The sequence below is a fragment of the Acomys russatus genome, chromosome 7 (genome assembly GCF_903995435.1).
Source record: "Acomys russatus chromosome 7, mAcoRus1.1, whole genome shotgun sequence".
In the NCBI taxonomy this organism is placed as follows: domain Eukaryota; kingdom Metazoa; phylum Chordata; class Mammalia; order Rodentia; family Muridae; genus Acomys; species Acomys russatus.
Genome location: NC_067143.1, coordinates 40,541,931 through 40,560,957, shown reverse-complemented (window position 1 = coordinate 40,560,957; position 19,027 = coordinate 40,541,931). Strand labels below are relative to the sequence as shown.

Genomic DNA, 19,027 nt, shown 5'->3' with positions numbered 1-19,027 from the left:
CGGAAAGAATCACTCATATCTGGGTACCAGAAGCAGGTGTTGACAGTCCTCAGCCTATACTGCACTGTAGATGACTGGGCACTTCCTCTGTTGGAGGATGCCTGATGTTTGAGGTTCCAGTCCTCCCAGTCTGGATAGCCTTTCTGAGGTGTGCACTAGATGGAGGGACTCCCTATCCCTGGGATGGCCACCTATTCGCCGCCTGACCTCATCTGGAGAGTGCCTTTAGGTACAGATGCCTCTAACCACATGTGATATGTGGCCCTCGGCACAGCTCGCAGCTAGCTCTCCAGATGCGGCATCTGTAGGATAATTAGGTACTGTGTTCTCGTTTATATAATAGGGGTGTGCTGCCAAATGCAAAACAAGCATCTTTAAAGTGCCTGATTCCAAGCAATTATGTACACCTATCCGGGCAGGCCCCAAGCCACGCCGCAAGTACTATAAAGTGTCACCCCAAGTAAAGTTGAGCTATCTCGCTGAAATGGGCCCTGAGACTATCTGTCATGTTCGTCGCCTTCACCTCTACTCCTCCTACCCTCGTGGCAAGTGGCCAATAGCCACCCAGGAAAGAGAAAACCCACATTTCTCCTGAAAACCTCTCACCCCATGAGTTTTGTAATATCAGATTTTCTTTTAAAAAATATACTTTTATTTTATTACACATGTATAAAACAAACTACAGCAGGGAGAATCATGTGACAATCATGAGAATAATGAATCTGGTACTTTGTATCTTTCTGGTGAATGTTTTGTCCTATATAAGGAGCTCAGGGAGGAGTGTTGCCCTGACTCAAGCCTTTGGAATTTTATCACCTGGTCTCTAAACAGCCTCTTATTTGGATTTCATCCTATGATTCTAATTACTGTTTTTTCTAATTGCTGATAAATCTCTCTTCCTCTTAAGCCTCATTATTCTTTCAGAATTTCAATAGCTAGCAGTCAGCTTTACCCAGGGGCATCTCAAAAATAACACCACTTAGCATGTTATAGAAATCATTACCCTGTGTCCTATCTTCTGGATATTCATCTTCAGATGAATGCGGCATTTTCCTCCCTGAGGACCAACTAACGCTGGGGTGTGATAGGGTCACGGATGGGTGGTAGGGTAATGCCATTGTTCCTTTCCCGAGTCAAGTCGCAGTACTCCCACTGACCTACCATCTTCTCTTATGACCACCTCATTCATCATTGTTTACTTTGACCAGGTGTTTCTAATCTCTCTCTGCTCTACCATGGAGAGCTGTACAACCAAATCCAACAACTTTACATCTCTCCTGCAAGAAAAATTTTGGCTTTGTTAGCTTCTAAGTAAACCTTGTGTGTATATGAGGATGGTGTGTGATTATATATAGAGAGAGGGAAAAGTTTGGTACTGGCTGCGTTTCTTAACTGCCTTTTGTCTTTTATTTTTATTAATTAAATTCATCATTTGACAATTTTATGCATGTATGTAGTAATGCTGATTTCCCTTAACCTCTTACCTTATCCCTCTCCGAGTCCAGTCAAGTCTCCTCCTCCCTAATAGGCAAGGGACACCTTTCCAAGATTCATGTCATTTTGTGTGGTTTGGAGCACACAATTTCAGCTAGATCTGGCCCTGTAACTTTGAATTTTGAACTCTTCAATGGAGCTTACAGGGCTCCCCATTGAGCATATGATGGTAGGCAGTGACTCTTCTTACCTCCAAAACATTAGTAGCTCTCTTAGATAGGGTTTCATAGCTGTGAAGAGACAATACGACTAAAGCAACTGTTAGAAAGAAAATCACACACACACACACAAAAAAAAAAAAAAAAAAAAAAAGAAAAGAAAGAAAGAAAGAAAGAAAGAAAGAAAGAAAGAAAGAAAATCACTTAATTGGGGATGGCTTACAGTTTGAGAAGTAACATAAGAGCCTTTCCTTATCATTTTCCTTTTCTTTCTATATGTTCGAATACTTTCAAAGTCGAAAGTCCAGAATGTGTGTGTGTGTGTGTGTGTGTGTGTGTGTGTAAGAGAGAGGGGGGGGGCTGACAATCTGAATTTGGAAAGATACTTGGAGCTGAGGCTGAAGTTTTATACTTGTAGAGGATTTGAGAGCAAAGATGATATTTTCTGTCTTTAGAAATGTTGAAGTCCTTACGTTTGCCAGGCTGCTATACATGAACCAACTTGAATGACCTGAAGCTATGTAGAAACAAATAGTTAGAAACATAATGCCCACCTAAAACGAAACGGGACTGTTTTCAGGAATGAAGATGACCACAACAGGCTTGAAAGAAGAAGAGATGAGGGGACGGTTTTTCATATTTATATGCTTACTGCAGACTCACAAAGCTCCATTTTCTAGATAGAGTGACATTAGACTCAAAAAGGAGCTGGGTATGGTGTATGAAAGTGATATGAAAAATTCCATCTTAACTACTTCCTCCATGAAGATCCAAATTCCTTCTAGAGACCTAACCATCTGATAATTACAATTATTTGTCAGATGGTTATATCTAGACTATTTTCAACTGAATTGATTCATTACTTAGTCAATTTATTGTGTTTAAAATAAAACCCATTTTGGGGAATAGCCTGGGACACATAGGCACAGGAGACAACTTCCTGAACAGTACACCAACAGCCCAGGCCTTAACGTCAACAATTAATAAATGGGACCTCATGAGGCTGAGAAGCTTCTGTAAGGCAGGAGACACTGTCAGCAGAACAAAGCGACATCCTACAACTGGAAAAAGATCTTCAGCAACCCTTCATCTGACAAAGGTCTAATATCCAAAATATATAAAAACTCAAGAAATTAAACACCACCAAACCAAACAACCCAATTGAGAAATGGGGCTCAGAACTAAACAGACAATTCTCAACAGAGGAATATCAAATGGCTGAGAAACATTTAAAGAAATGCTCGTCCTGTTAGTCATCAGAGAAATGCAAATCAAAACGACACTGAGATTCCATCTTACACCCATCAGAATGGCTAAGATCAAAAACTCAAGTGACACCACCTGTTGTTGAGGATGCGGAGAAAGAGGAATACTCCTTCATTGCTGGTGGGAATGCAAAGTCTTACAACCACTTTGGAAAGCTATCTGGTGCTATCTCAGAAAACTGGGAATAGGGCTTCCTCTAGACCCAGCTATCCCACTCCTTGGAATATATCCAGAAAATGCCCTACCACACAACAGGGACATATGCTCAACCATATTCATAGCTGCTTTATTCATAATAGCCAGAACATGGAAACAGCCTAAGTGTCCCTCAGTAGAAGAATGGACTAAGAAACTGTGGTACATTTACACTATGGAATACTACTCAGCTATTAAAAACAAGGGATTTCCAAAATTTGTGGACAAATGGATTGAACTAGAAATTATCGTAATGAGTGAGTTCACCGAGAAGCAAAAAGAGACAAACGGTATATACTCACTGATACCGAGACACTAGTCCAAGCGATACATCCCATGAAAAACTTTACTTACCAGGAAAGTGGGTCAGGTGGGAGGACATCTTATTGAGACTTTAGGTGAGAGAAGCATGGAAGAATGGGGAAATAGTAGGATCCAGAGGGTCCTGGAAACCTACAAGAAGAACTTTATGACAGGCAGATCTGGGTCCTGGGGTCCTCCTCAAACTAAGGCACAGCCAAGGAGAATATAGGCAGTAAACTTCAAACCCCTACCCAGACCTAGCCAATGAACAGGATATTCTCCACTGTTGAGCGGAGAGTGGGATCTAACTCTCACACAAACTCTGGTGCTCCTTTTCTGACCACATCCCCTGGATGGGGAGGCCTGGTGGCACTCAGAGGAAGGATAGCAAGTTACCAAGGAGAGACTCTATACTCTAAGAGCATACATAGGGGGAGGAGGTCTCCCTCAATCACAGACATAGGGGAGGGGAGAAAGGGGGAAGCGAGAGGGAGCGAGGAATAGGAGGATACGAGGGGTGGGCTAATAATTGAGATGTAATATGAATAAATTAATGAAAAAATTTTAAAAGAAAAAGTCCCACTTTATTATCCACCTAGTCACTTGCCTTTCATGCCTTTAGACACATCATTCAAATATGAAAGTACGGATGCGTTCTCTCACATCTGTCACACAGCATCATGTAAAGATCCTCACCAACAGTTGGCATTCTGTGAATGTTTCTTGAGTTCACATAAAGGAAGAATTAGGAGTTCATTGTGATCACATGCAAATTTAAATTGTGTGGAAATGAAAACTAAAATAGGTAGTCATGCTTGAAGCTTCAGGCAGCCTTATATGAAAGGGAATCAAACGTAAGGTGTGGAGACTGAATGTTGCACCTTCTGGCCCATGATACCATTTGCAAAAGCGCAGAAATTAATTATATCAGGGAAGTCAGAAACAGGCACCATTAAGAAAGTCAAACTACTTAACCCTTTACAAAGTTATCAGCATTCTATAACATGTAATTTAGTGTCTTACATATTATTATGGTTCTCCCATAAAATCCAATCTGTTTAATTCAACATTTCACTCTTCTAATTGATTGATATTATAATCAGGATTGACTAGAGTTCTACTCCCAACCATTTCATTAGAGTGAAAAGGCTATAAAAGTTTCTAAAGTGCATTATGTATTTAATCTACATTTCACTATTTATTAACTTAAATATTTATTAGACACATACTATAAGCTTTATGATATCATCTCATATAAATGAAATCATTTCTGTATCTAATCTTATCTCACCCAGACATGAGGGATTTTTATCATTTTTATATTATATCTCAATACTCATAAAATGATATTCACAGAATGAATTGAACTAATGAACAAAAATTTAAAGGTTACAAGTGTTATGATTTAGCTATATACATTTTATTATACATTAGGAATCATGGAGAAGAAAATTCTATGACACCTGAAAAAATGTCATTCAAAGACGAGTTTTCAGTTGTGCTGGTAACTTTGGAATGGTTAAGTGAATGGGGCATAATGAATCAGTTAAAATACTGGGAATCTCCTCAATCACAAAATATTTATAAGTGAAAATTATAGTTTTAACAAGTTGACATTCCCTCAAAATTTGCTGTTAAGCCATCTAATTAATAATTACTAATTTAGCACCTACTGTACACCAGGAACAACCCTTAATGTTTAAACATGACAGGCATTTTCTTTTAAACAATCAGTTTTAAGTTAATAGAGATGAGATATGATAGATATTGATTTCCATTCAGAAATTTAGACCCAACAAGATAGGAAAGATGTTTTCTTTAAGTTTGCCGAATACAATTAGCCAAATTACTATGAATGTAAAATTTATACAATTCTTGATTGTCTTGTGGTTCTTCCCACTGTATGTAGTTTATTTTATTCATGTGTAATAATATACATATATGTTTCTGATAAATTCATTTACTCAAGGTTGTGAAATACTGTTTGGAATCTTCTGCTCTCTCATAACTCAGCCAACTTCTCAATAACCACACACAATTTTGCAGATACATAGAATACTATGTGTACTATTCTGTCATTTATTCTGTGTCTTAACTTTGAGTGTATTCAAATTCAGTCTACTGGAGCCAGTGAGTTTGATTGCTCAGCATGTAAAGATGCATGCTGCCAAGTCTGACAACTTGTATCCAGGTCTTGGTACGCACATGGTAGAAATGAACATGGCTCCTGAAATTTGTCTCTAATTCCCACATGGATGCCCCAATGCAAGTACACACAGACACACAAACACACACAGACACACAGACACACACACACTGAATGACTCATGAATAAAGAAATATGTAAGTCTCATAATAAATTCTAAAAGAAAACAATAGTTTAAATTGGCCTAACAAGAATAGAAATTCTGAAGTCATCATGAAGACTAGATTTTTTTTTGTATGTAGTCACAGATACAATGGATATAATTTGCATGATTTAACAAGTAGAGAAACAACCATGATAAGAATGTTTAGATTTCTGTTTTTATTAATATGTATATATTACTATTAATTTATTCATATTACACCTCAATAGTTATACCCTTACTGTATCCTCTTATTCCTCTCCTTCTTTCACTCTATTCCCCTCCCCTAGGTCTGTGACAGAAGGGGACCTCCTCCCCACCATATGGTCACAGCCTATCAAGTCTCCTCTTGGTAGCCCTCCTATTCTTTCTCTGAGTGCCACCAGGCCTCCACACCAAGCGGAAGTGGTCAAATATGGAGCACCAGCGTTCATGTCAGAGTCAGTCCCTGCTCTCCACACAATTGGTGATAATGTCCTGTCTATTGGGTAGATCTGAGTAGGGGTTCAATGCATACTGTATGTATTATCCTTGCTTGGTGCAGTAGTTTGAGAAGATGCCCCTGGTCCAGATCTACCCATCATGATGTTCTTCTTGCAGGTTTCTAGGACCCTCTGGATCCTTCTATTTCCCCATTCTCCAATACTTCTCTTATCTAGAGTCCTAATAGGAGGTCCTTGCATCTATCCCAATCTCCTGGTAAGTTAAGACTTTCATGGAACATCCTTTTTGGGGTAACGTTCAATTATAAGTGAGTATATACCATGTGAGTGTTTCTGGGGTCTGGGTTAACTCACTCCATATGATCATTTTTAGTTCATCCATTTCCCAACAAATTTCAGGATTTCCTTGATTCCATCTAATTATATGATCAGACATTAAGCAAGTGATTCATATCCATGGCACATTATCTGATAAATGTTAGATAAGAGCACCAACCCTATGAAGTTATTGTTAAAATATTAAAGTCACTCATTCAAAACTGACCCTAAATAAAAAAGGTCATTAAAAAGCAAGCAAACATTGCAGTGATCACCACACTATCTAGGAGTGCCTGGGACTTATAGGTACTTGATTGCCCTTTTACAATGAATAATTAGTTGCCACTGATAATTATGATAATTGAAAAAATTACTAAGTATTTCAATAGTTTCCTCATAAGTAATGTGTAAACATTCCTTATAATTTTATTTAACAAGTGTATATTCTATTAGGCTCTGAATAAGGTACTAAAGACTGGGATTAAATGATAAATTTTTGGCAAGTATGTAAAAGTCTGTAAACTATCTATTGCCAGGATCCTGACTGCACAAAGAATATGATTCTATAGGAAGGGGCTTTTGTCCACTTTGGAGGACTTTGACCTACCTAGAAATTACTCAGAGTATGAGCTGTTCAAGAATGGCCTAAGAGGTGAGGTGGTGTGAGCTTGTAGGTATGGAGACCAGTGTGAATACTGGTCTTGAAAGGCATATGTCATTATAGATTTACTTGGCTGTAGGCTAAGAGGCTTATGTATTGTCAGCACACACACACACACACACACACACACACACACACACACACACACACACACACACGTTCTTCGGTTTGTCACTCCCTTGCTTCTGTTGATGCTGATCCTAAGAGGTCTCCTGGGCAGTACGCTTTGCACTTTCATCTGGATTCCACATTAACTGCTCACTTTCTAATCTCCACCACTGCTATCCTTCTGTTCATGCGGCTCTGAGGTCTTGCCTTTGCCTCCTGGTGCCTGATTTCAGTTCATTACCTTGGCTGCCTTCGCTCCCTTGACACTATTTTTGGATTGGAGCCAAAAGGTAAGCCAACAACACAGTGAGCCAAACAACCAACAGATACCATCCAAGATTATGTCAGAGAGTGATAAACAAACAAATTGATATCGTTGCTCTTAAATACTAGTTTGGGGACGGGAGAGATGGCTCAGCCGTTAAAGAGTAGGCTCACAGCCAAAAATATAAGAAATATAGTTTTCATTTAAGTGTCATACTTTTTTGTATGATAGGAAACTTCATGCATACTGGAAAATCAACATAAATTCTCCTTCAGTATCTTGTTATCCTTTTGAGTAAATAACACAAAAACGAACATACAACACACTGAGAGTGGTGCTGAGGCAAGTCTGTGCAAAAGGCTGTAAGATAGATATGATTGCTATCTTATTTTTGATTTATTAATTAAAACTTTGTGTGTATAATGCAAACACAATTGTTATTTTCTGCTGTGTTTAAATTAAATCAAGACTGGCGGGAGAGATGGTTGTGGCTAAGACCCTTTGTTCTTTCTGTGGAGGTCCCAGGTTCAAATTCAAGTACCATACTGTGACCAACTACAATTCCATATCTAACAGTCTTCTGGCTTTTGAAGTCATGGCTTGCCCTGTTTGCAGTGCACAGACATACATGCACGCAAAATACTTTAACATGTAAAATAAAACTAAATAAAACTTTATCGTTAATATAAACTTTTTATATATGGAAAGGATGCGTCAGAAGCTCCATTAACCCAGAATTTCAGATACATGACTCAGATTTTTGGACTCTAACTAAGTTGCAGTTAAAAAATATAATATAACCTGTTTTTGAGAAGAGAAACTACACCATTGTGGGAAAGCGTGATTAAAAACCTTGAACACAAGAAGTGATATGATGAAACAGATCCATTCACTAAAACAGGGTCTGTGAAAATTTCAAACAATCTTATTCATAATACTTTATTTTTGAAAAAGATGAATTGCATAAGAAAGAATAGTTATGAATTCATAATAAGTGTTGCAGTTTGGCATTAATGGGAGAATAACTAAATGCAGATGATGTTTGGGAATTCCTGCTTTGGATTTCATTCTAAGTTCTGAGGCTATCTTATTTTATAGTGACATGGGCTTTACTCCTGTTAAGTCTCAGACAGGGATGAGAGCTCTTGTGATGTGTTAGAACAGTGCTATGTCTACATGTGGCTGAATTGGAGGTGTTATAGGACCTCAGAAGGTTTCTGTCCAAAGGCACAATCCAAGCTGAGTTCTGAAAGAAAGTTTTATAACAATTAATTCCACACTTTTTTTTGACTTCATTCACATTTTTCTCAATTGAGCAGACTTTACATATGGAACCTAAATATGTAGATTTTGTTTTTAAATGTAAATATACTTTGATTTTTATTTTTAAGCATTTAAAAATATACATTTATAGTATTACGCACACACACACACACATATATGTAATGAAACTATGTATAGGAAGAAGAACCATGACACAATCAAGAATTACATAAATGTTACATTCTTAGTGTTTTTGGTATTTGTATCTGGCAGCCTTAAAGAAAACATCTTTCCTATCTTGGTGCATCTAAAATTCTAAATGAAAACCAATATCTATCATATCTTGTCATTATCAGTTTCTTTAACCTTGTAAGTAAGACTGTGTACACAGACAGTATTCTCATCTTTTTGTTGATTCCGTTAATAATGTAAATTACTGACATACCAGTTGCAGAGGGAACAAGACAAGCAGAATAGCATAGAACTTGTCAAAGTAAAAGATAACTTGGGGGAAAACTGCTTTAAATATAGCAAGATATGTTACATTTTAACATGTATTATTATTTGGCTTATACATGGGATCCTATTTCCATATTCTTTACTGGTATTCTTCCAAAAAATATCACTCTGTTGTGGGTACAAAAGACTATAGCACTTTTGTCTTGAGTAACTGACACTGAAGTCTTATTTATCTTCTCTTAGTGTCCTGAGCTAAGAAACTTGATCTGCAGCTATTCTGCTAACTTTCTCTCTGACCTACCAGGCCCTCCATGTTCCTTAAAGTCGGGAGCAATTGGTTTTGCATTGAATGAATGCTCAATGCAAGCTTCTTAAATGTAGGAAGGCGCTGATGCATCATGACAAATGAGTGCATGAACAAACTGATCTATTAGGTTCACAATGTCCTCCAAACAGTAGCTCTCATTAGTGAATGGAAACTTATCTTCAAGCAGTCTTTATGACATCCAGAAGCCCTGTCTCTTATTCTTCGCCATCCCCAACGGTCACTTAGTCTTCCATCTGTAATTTATTGCTTCAACAATAATATAAAGTCTTAATTATATTATGTGTTGGGACTGGAGTGATGGGCCAGCAGTTAAGAACACTTGCTGCTCTTTGAGAGGACCCAGGTTCAATTCCCAGCACATATGACAGCTGACAGCTGTCTGTAACTCTAGTTTCAGGGGACTTGGCAGCCTCACACAAACATGCATGCAGTCAAAACAACAGTGCACATAAAATAAAAATAAATACAATATAAAAATTTGTTTTAAATTTATTGCCTTAGTGATATTGCCATGCCCCCAATAACTTGAAAAAAAAACTATAAAATGTGAAACAATATTGTGTTTTTAATTTAAAAATGCAAGCTTTTCACTTGTCTAAAACAAACTCAGTGAAAGCTATTACCCAGGCGCTTCAGAAAATACCACAGCTTCACACATAACCTTCACTGCTGTGACTCAAAGTTCCTTCTCCTGATTTCAGGGCAGTCCTTCAGGATGCCCACAGATTAGGACCAGCTAAGGATGAATTAGTAGAGTGAATGGCTGAAGAAATCAAACAAGTCATTCTCCCACTGGGATCAGTTAGCTGGCTCATTGTCAGAAGGGCCAGAGAATATATAGTCTCTCCACTGGGACTTGGTCACTTCACAGGCTGGAGATTTTTAATTGTCTATTTTTTTTAAACCACATAGCATTAAAATGCAAATTAAGGAAAGGTGGTTCAAAGTTACATTGAAACATTAAATAAAATAGAAATTGGAGTTCAACAAGCATGTAATGTCTCTCTGGCTGCAAACACTATGTAAAGCTCGGTGTGAACTACGTTGATAAGTGGCTGAGAACCAGGCTTGGAATTCTATGCTTTTGTTTAGATAGCAACATGTTTTGCCACCAGTACAAAGGAACTTCCATAAAGATTAGTCTAGAAACAAAGTTTTGAAAGGATAAGAAATAAAAGTGATTTCTAGCTTAGGGCATGGAAAAGCTTTTCAAAAATGTGGAATTTGGGTTATGTATAGCCTCCAACATTGCTACTTTCATTTCTGTCACATTTCATGTTTGGACCAATAAAAATGAAGGTTAAGTGTTAAAATATCACAATAATGTCAGAGGGCTTGAGGAAAAATTATTCCATGTCTCAGAACTAGGTGTACTAGCCTAACTAGATACACTCAAACTTCTTCTCTGTTTAGGCTTGCCTGCTCGGGTAAGACTGGAAACCAGAACAACTCTTTTTTTTTTTTGTTTTAAAGATTTATTTTCTATGCATAGGTGTTTTGCCTGCATGTATGTCTATGTGATGGTGTCAGATCCCTTGCAACTGGAGTGCATACACCTGTGAGCTGCCATGTGGGTGCTGGAAATTGAACCTGGGTCCTCTAGAAGAACAGCCAGGGCTCCTAAGCACTTAGCCATCTCTCCTGCCCCCAGAACAACTCTTATGGGAAGGGAAACATAGTTTTCCATAGACGAAGGCTAAGTGTGGATCGAACTTCCTCTTCTCAAAGTTACCAATCAGAGATGTAGTCCACTTCCTAGGCAAAATGCACAGCTTTGTAATTGAACATTGCATGAGGAGTGGAGAATGGAAGGGAGACACATCTAAGGCAGCCCTGGTGAGGTAGATATGACCTTAGGTGTCGGAACACACTGGAGAGAGTTCTGCACTAAAACATCACAGATTTAACTTGACTCCTTGACTCATTTAAGGTCTGAATGAAACAAAAATTCGTGTCACATTGATTTCCTCATCCCTATGTTGAGAATAACGATACCCTTCTCAAAAACATTTAATTATGACAATCTCTTCAAGTACTGATTAAGCAGTGGGTTATTTGTCTAATTAGCAGCCACTGTCAGAGTGACTTTGGGTTATGAATTTTAATAAATGGTTGATTCTTAATAAGTCAATCTGCTGTGATTTGATTCCTCAGTATAGCATGTTCTTAACTTTCTTGTTTTTGTTTAGATAGTTTCATGTACATGTAGTTCATGCAGGCCTAGCACTCACAACATAGACACAAATAACACTGAACTCTATGTCCTTGATCCTACCTCACCTAAACCCTAGGATTGTGAGTGTGAACCCCTACTCATGGCAAATGTCCTTAAATTAAAGGCTATATATGAAACTCAAATTAAGTTCATCATATTTCCATAGTGTACCAGTATATAGTCAGACAGGTATGGACTGATATTGCATTATTTATTTATTTGTGCACTTATTTATTTATTTTGTGTTAAATATGCATGTGTGTGGGTGCACATACCATGGCACAGATGTGTAAGCCATAAGTCAGTTCTCTCCTTTTGCCATAAAGACTGAAGCAGAAACTGTGGTCCTCAGGCTTGGTGGTACATTTTGTTTTGTCTTGTTTTTCAGGGATATCTTACTGGCCCAAGTGTGGACTAACGGGACAAATGAGGACAACATAACAGCCTAAGGAGGTCAAGGGAATAGCATAAGAATTGTGAAGGCTTCAGGTGTGGTGGCTAATGTCTGTAATTCTAGAACTTAGGAGGTTAAAAGGTTAACAACAGTTTCAAGACTTGCAGGGTTTCACGGTGGATTTCAGGCTATCCTGAATGAGAAAGAAAACTTTTCTTAAACAAACAAAGAAGCAACAACAACAAAACCCAGAAGGGTAAAGATGAGCACAAGGCTGTAATAAATTTTTTTTTTTTTATTAATTTATTCTTGTTACATCTCAATGGTTATCCCATCCCTTGTATCCTCCCATTCTTCCCTCCCTCCCATTTTCCCCTTATTCCCCTCCCCTATGACTGTTCCTGAGGGGGATTACCTCTCCCTGTATATGCTCATAGGGTATCAAGTCTCTTCTTGGTAACCTACTGTCCTTCCTCTGAGTGCTACCAGGTCTCCCCCTCCAGGGGACATGGTCAAATGTCAGGCACCAGAGTACGTGAGAAAGTCATATCCCACTCTTCACTCCACTGTGGAGAATGTTCTGACCATTAGCTAGATCTGGGTAGGAGTTATGGGCTGTGGTGTGAATCCCACTGAAGACTGCTAAAGAAAATAGGGGTGGGCAGAATAGTGGGCACAATTTTGTTTCTCGTTCTGCCCTTGGTAAAACACTTAACTTACTTTATACAACAAAGCTGAAGATCCTGAACAAGCTTTACTTCTACTCTGGAAAAGTCTTTTGCAATGCTTCAGGCCAGGTGAATTTAAAAGAACAAATGAATAATGAGAATATTTTCATAATCACATAGCTAAAGATTATTCAGGATGTCCTTTATTGGTCATTTAAAAGGAGTGTCATGAATATTTAAAATTTTATTATATACATAAGAGTACTGATGACTGCTTTGCAGTTTTAGGGTACAAATTACATGTTATTATAAATAAATAGATTACATTTCCTGAAAATTATTACCATAATTATCACCACCATCATCATCGTTAGCAGTGGTGGGGTATTGTATATCTTTAGCATAGAGTGGGTAGGAAGGTCAGAGGACAGCCTCACAGAGCTTATTCTCTCCTTCCTTCCATATTTATCTGGTTTTGGGAACTGAGTTCAAATCACCAAGTTTGTGTGGTGAGGAACTTCACAGAATTACAGACGCAGAATAGCTTCTCCTATATCTTAGAATTTTTACAATGCTGAAGATTGTCTATCACACAGACAATTTTTGAATATGTAGTTGATTAAATAACAAACTGGATATTCAGAGGAAAGTGGTGTTTTGATTTTTTTTTTGTTTTGTTTTGACTCCTTAAAAAGCACTTACTTTTACCTATGCTCTAAATAGAGCTGTATAAAACTTTGCCTAATGCCAATTTAATGGTGACGGTGAAAGGGTAACCTGTGTGTTTAAGGAGAGGCTACAGAATAATTGGCGTCATTTGAAGCCATCTGGTTGGAGCATATGATCAGGTAGAGAAATATGTTAGAAAAGAGCTCACATACCTTTTCATTTCATTGAGTTAATTTCATCTGGAGACCAAAAGAATGTTATTGGATTGCAGTTTAACAGTCTCTAAAAATAATTACAAAGATCCAGCAAGACCCAGCAGTTTAAGCCACTTGTCACTTTGCCTTATGATTGAAGATCTGAGTCCCATACTTGGGACCTACCTGTTTCTTGTTCTCCCCTACCCTGTCTGTCTCTGTGTCTGTCTGTGTCTGTGTCTGTCTCTGTCTCTGTCTCTCTCTGCCTCTCTCTCTCTCTCTCTCTCTCTCTCTCTCTCTCTCTCTCTCTCTCTCTCTCTCACACACACACACACACACACACCAAATCCTTTTAAACAGAAGGGGAAATAATCATCAGGATATATTGTATTGAAAAATATCTATTTTCAACAAAATAACACATGTGTGTTGTTTTTTCATTAAAAATAGTTTGTTAAAAATATTTTTTCATACAATGTATTCTGATTATGACTTCCCCTCCTATATTGAAGGATCTCAGTTCAATACTTTTAGGCAATAATTATGACATTCTCTTGATAGATTTCTATAGATTCCAAATAACTACTTTCTGTGTCATCAAAGATGTAGTCCTGTGATTTCTGCATTGCTGAATTATGTTACATTTGCTTTTATTGTTGATGATTCCCTGTTTTCTCTGCCCTCAAATACACGTATGGTACATAATTTCAGCTGAGCAAGAAATTAATATATGTCTTTGCTCGGTGTGTTACTACAGTATTTAAAAATGATGAAGTGATTTGAACATTTACATGACCACATTCAGGCTCTTCAAGTCAAACATACCTCAACTTGAGCATGTCATCTCAAGTAAGAAAATAGCCATGTGGGAAAATTACACAAGCTCTTTTAGGAGAATGGGTTTATAACAGTCTGGATCTTCTAAAACAAAGGCAGAAGGTGCACCACTATCTTTTGGTAATGCAATTTAAGCTCCTGATATTCATTTAGTATCCTTATGATCTTAATATGTGAGAATCTGAAATACTCGAAACTAATAAAACTTAGTAAATTTGACCAGAGTTTGTAGCTAAATGGCATATGAGAAAATTGTGTGAATCTAAATGCATGCCAAAAATGTAACATTTTTTCTTCTTTATATGATTTTTATTTAAATTTTTTTTTTTTTTTTTTTGCGGCTCGCCAGCTGCAATTTAAGTGGTTCTTTTAAATTATTTCTTTTATTATTTCTGGATTGTCAGGGGAGCTGATTTGGCATATAATTTATGTCTTGTGTGTTTACAGTATGCAGTGAATGTAAGTACTATAAATAGTGTAAAATGCTCATGGTGGAATCAGATCCTAAGTCAGCATTTCCTTTTCAAATGCAGCTGCATCCAAATGGCTCTTTCCCTGGGGGAAGGAAATACGTTATTTTCCCCTCAGGCCACATGAAGAGATAAGTGTGAGGAGCAGCTGGCAGAAGGCAGTTCTGAGTCTGCTCTGAAAGAGAGCTGCATTTCCTTATATTCCTGACCCTGGTGCTGAGTCTTGTCATTAGAATTGATGCAGTGCATGGCTTTGTCCAGAAAAGCATCTACATTTTGTGATTGCCTGTGAGGATCAGCATACTGTTTTACAAATAGCCAATGAAAACTCATTTAAATAACCAAAAGTAAAAGGTCATACACCTATACCAGGCAGATATAAGTGTCTTTCTTTCCATTGTTAAGCAGGGCATTATGCAAGCAAGATACAAGTATGCATGGTAGATTAGACCTCTTATAATTTTTCTTATATTCATATTTATGGAATATATAAATTCTGTACAGTGTTAGACATTCCTGAAGGTGTTGGATCAGAAGATACCTGCAAAATTGTAAATAAATGAAAAGTTCTTTTGATCAGGACAGAAGGTTTAAACAACTGTCACTACTGAAAGGACTCACAGTTGAAAAATTCAGGACCACATAGATGACCAGAGCTTTAATTTCATAGAATTAAATATTTAATTACAGTTTTGCTCATAATATTTACATGTGCCTATCTTTGTACAAGTTCTATTCAGGTGTGCTAGCAAAAACTCCAGAAAGTCACATTAGACAGAGTTCTCCATAGATAACCCAGCATCCAAGTGATGTCAGTCTTGCTGATTAACCATGGTTCAAATACATCCCTGCTTCCAAATCTAGGCTACCCTAGTTCATTATGTTTTTGCCTTTCAACAAGACAAGTGCAACAGATTCACAATTCTGTGCTGTCATCCAGGCTTGTCCTCCATTAATTCATTCCCCCAAAGGAGAGGCAGGGAACTTTTAACTTTGCAAATCTGATTATCACTTTCCCTAAATAAAACGATTCAGTAATTTCTCATACAAATATTATTTTCTATAACCTATCTCTTGCAGAATCCTGCAATTCCTCTAGGCACTATCCTCTTTGTCACTGTTTCCACTCCAGTCTGAACACTCTAGAACATTCTATCAAAGGGTCTTTATATGTACTACCCATGTGCTTTCTCTTCTTTTCTTCACGGAGTTAACATTATTAGTATTTCATAAATTCATGTTGAACACAGTAGGAAGATCTTTCCTGGCCTCTATGGCCAGTTCCTCTCTAATGCACATTCCTGGAGTTATACTGCTCCATTTCATACCATTTGTTACAATTGCATAATGTTCTTTACTCTGTGATCATTTGACAAGTGTCAACCTTTGAGCTGGACTGCAGGCTCTGAGAAAACAAATTGTTTTAACTGTTCAATTCACAGCCTGACATTGCTCCTGGCACAGAAAAAGAAACCACGTTCATCTGTTGATTGACTTAACAAATAATATTTACTTTTTGTGAAGCACAGGCTTTTAAGTTGAAGTTGTGGTTGCGTATTAGATTGATCAAACTCAACGCTTAAAAGCATCTCTATTTAACTATATCATCATAGGCGTTAAAGCTATGAAGACATATGATCATTCAAGTTTGTAATTATATACAATTGAAATGTGAGAATAAGAGATAAGCCATTCTTCTTTATGAATTTCCTACTATGGCAATAAAAGAATTAGGTTAATTACTTTCCAGCTACATCCATCATTTGTAACATTTAAAGTGTCTTAGGATGCTGTTTCATTTTAATATTTCTATATCTACAGTTATCGTGTCATCTGTGAAGAGGTTTAAGTTGCTGACAAGACTTAAGTGGGTCCTAATCCAGGAATCTCCCTCACCTAAAAGGAGCTAGGAAGGTGCCTCATCCCAGTGACTGCTCACCCTTTGGGGTTTGCTTTCAAAGACAGTGGCATGTGGCTGTACAAAGGCGAATCAGGACTGGAGAGATGGCTCAGAGGCTAAGGGCACTGACTCCTCTTCCAGAGGTCCTGAGTTCAATTCCCAGCAACCACATGGTGGCTCACAACCATCTATAATGTGATCTGATGTCCTCTTCTGGCCTGCAGGTATGCATGCAGGCAGAGCATTGTATACAGAATAATAAATAAATCTTAAAAAAAAAAAAAAACAAAGGCTAACCATTTACTTTAGATGCCAACAACTCTGGGTCTATTAGAGCATCCTAGTATCACATAAATAGTATGCTTTAGATGGAGTGAGATCAAAGCAAACAATCACCACCGTGTTTAAATCTTAATTTTGCAACACTCAAAATTGTTAAATCAGTAACTATTCCCCAAGCTATCTTTTCAACTCAGCTATAGAGAAAGGAAAAGTTAAACATGATTCTTAGATCTATCAGTCCAAATCAGACCTTCTCAGAGGGATAAACAGGAGAGGAATGCCCAGTGGGAATGAAAGGTTAGAAGTCTGGCCATATATAACCAGGAAAACTGCCTAGAATTTATTCATGGGCAGTAAGAAATCTTTGAAAACAGAATTTGAATTTGAAAAACTGAATTTGCACCATAGATTTCTCTGGTTCACTGTCATAAGAGGGAAAAAAAGGAGGGGATTTCTGGGAAGTTTAGTCTTAAACCCCCTTGCCAAGAATTTCGTAACCAAGGTGATGCTCCAGAGAGGAGAACACTTGGTATTGCCCTGAATGGTAAGAACAATAAACTGCACGCTCTTGGCATCAAAGTGTCTCCTGGGTAGCTGGGCTATTTGCCTGAATTCAACTTAAGTCAACTGAGTCTACTTCTATCACCATTTCCGGGCAAGTCTGTGCCCCTGGCATCTTCTCTATGTACCCCAGGGGCAAATTTAGCTGGTTTTCAAATGTGTGAATGCCCCATTATATCTGAGTGTCTGAAAATGTCTTTCTTCCCAAACACGCACTGAACAAGCAGAATCTGTTCTCAGCAGGAAACAACTGTGCTGCTGAAGTTGGCAGACCGAGTTGGAAAGCAAACACGTTATAGCTCTGCGCCGCTGCCCACCGAGCAGCTTCACCCAGCTTCCTCTAAACGCCCGTTCGGCTCTTTCTCCTCTACAGAGAAAAACGCTGGGCATTCACATACACCATTCTAATTGTTTCAAATTAAACTTCCCCAGGAGCTGAATTATCCTAGTGAATGCTTCTCAGTATTGAACCACTTTGAATTCTAAGAGTTTGCAAGTAAGAGTTCCTGAAAATAGACATTGTTCCCCCTTCATCTGTTAGAAAGTAAAATCTTTGTGAGGGGCAACCCTCTTTGTTTGGTTTTATGGGTAGCAATGACACAGTGGGAGAAAAATAGAAAGGAAAAATTCTGAACAACACAGAATGATTTTCTGGCACTTTCCCAAGAATGTTTTCCTGAATCTCTTTGAATCTGATGGGCATGACAGGAAGTAATTACTCAGTAAAATGTAACACTGATGGCTGAGTCACCAGGAACCTAGAGAGTCCAGAAGAGGCAGTGATAGTAGGTCATAAATGCCGAAAAACAGGACTGAATTATTTTTCTGTTAGTTACTAATTGTGACATTGTCACTTCTCCACTGACTTTCCTAGAGCTCAGCTTTCCTACTTTCACAGAATTCTGGGTGAGAATATAATACACTAGTGTGTATTATAGACTCATGAAAAATAGATCCCTCAAAGATTAAATGATTGAGAAATTTCGAAGAAATCAGAAATTCCTTGAATCCTATTTCCATTAATCATTTCAAAATTGAATTTAATTAATATGAGAAGGGGTTTGAATCTCCCCTCCCCCTTTTCCTCCCCTCCCCCTTCTTTCTCCCTCTGTCTGTGTGTTGTTTTGCATCAAGATTAGGGGAATGGATAAATCTACTTGGTGTTTTAGGTGGAAGCATATATTGAAAAATCTGAAGAAAAAGGTTTCCTACAAATTCAAATATCTAA

The 19,027-nt window shown here is 37.8% G+C and overlaps 1 protein-coding gene across 1 annotated transcript in view; it reads right to left on the bottom strand.

The window, feature by feature from the left end:
• The window catches only part of Grm5 (glutamate metabotropic receptor 5), a 421,703-nt gene that overhangs the window by 136,753 nt on the left and 265,923 nt on the right, over positions 1 to 19,027 (bottom strand).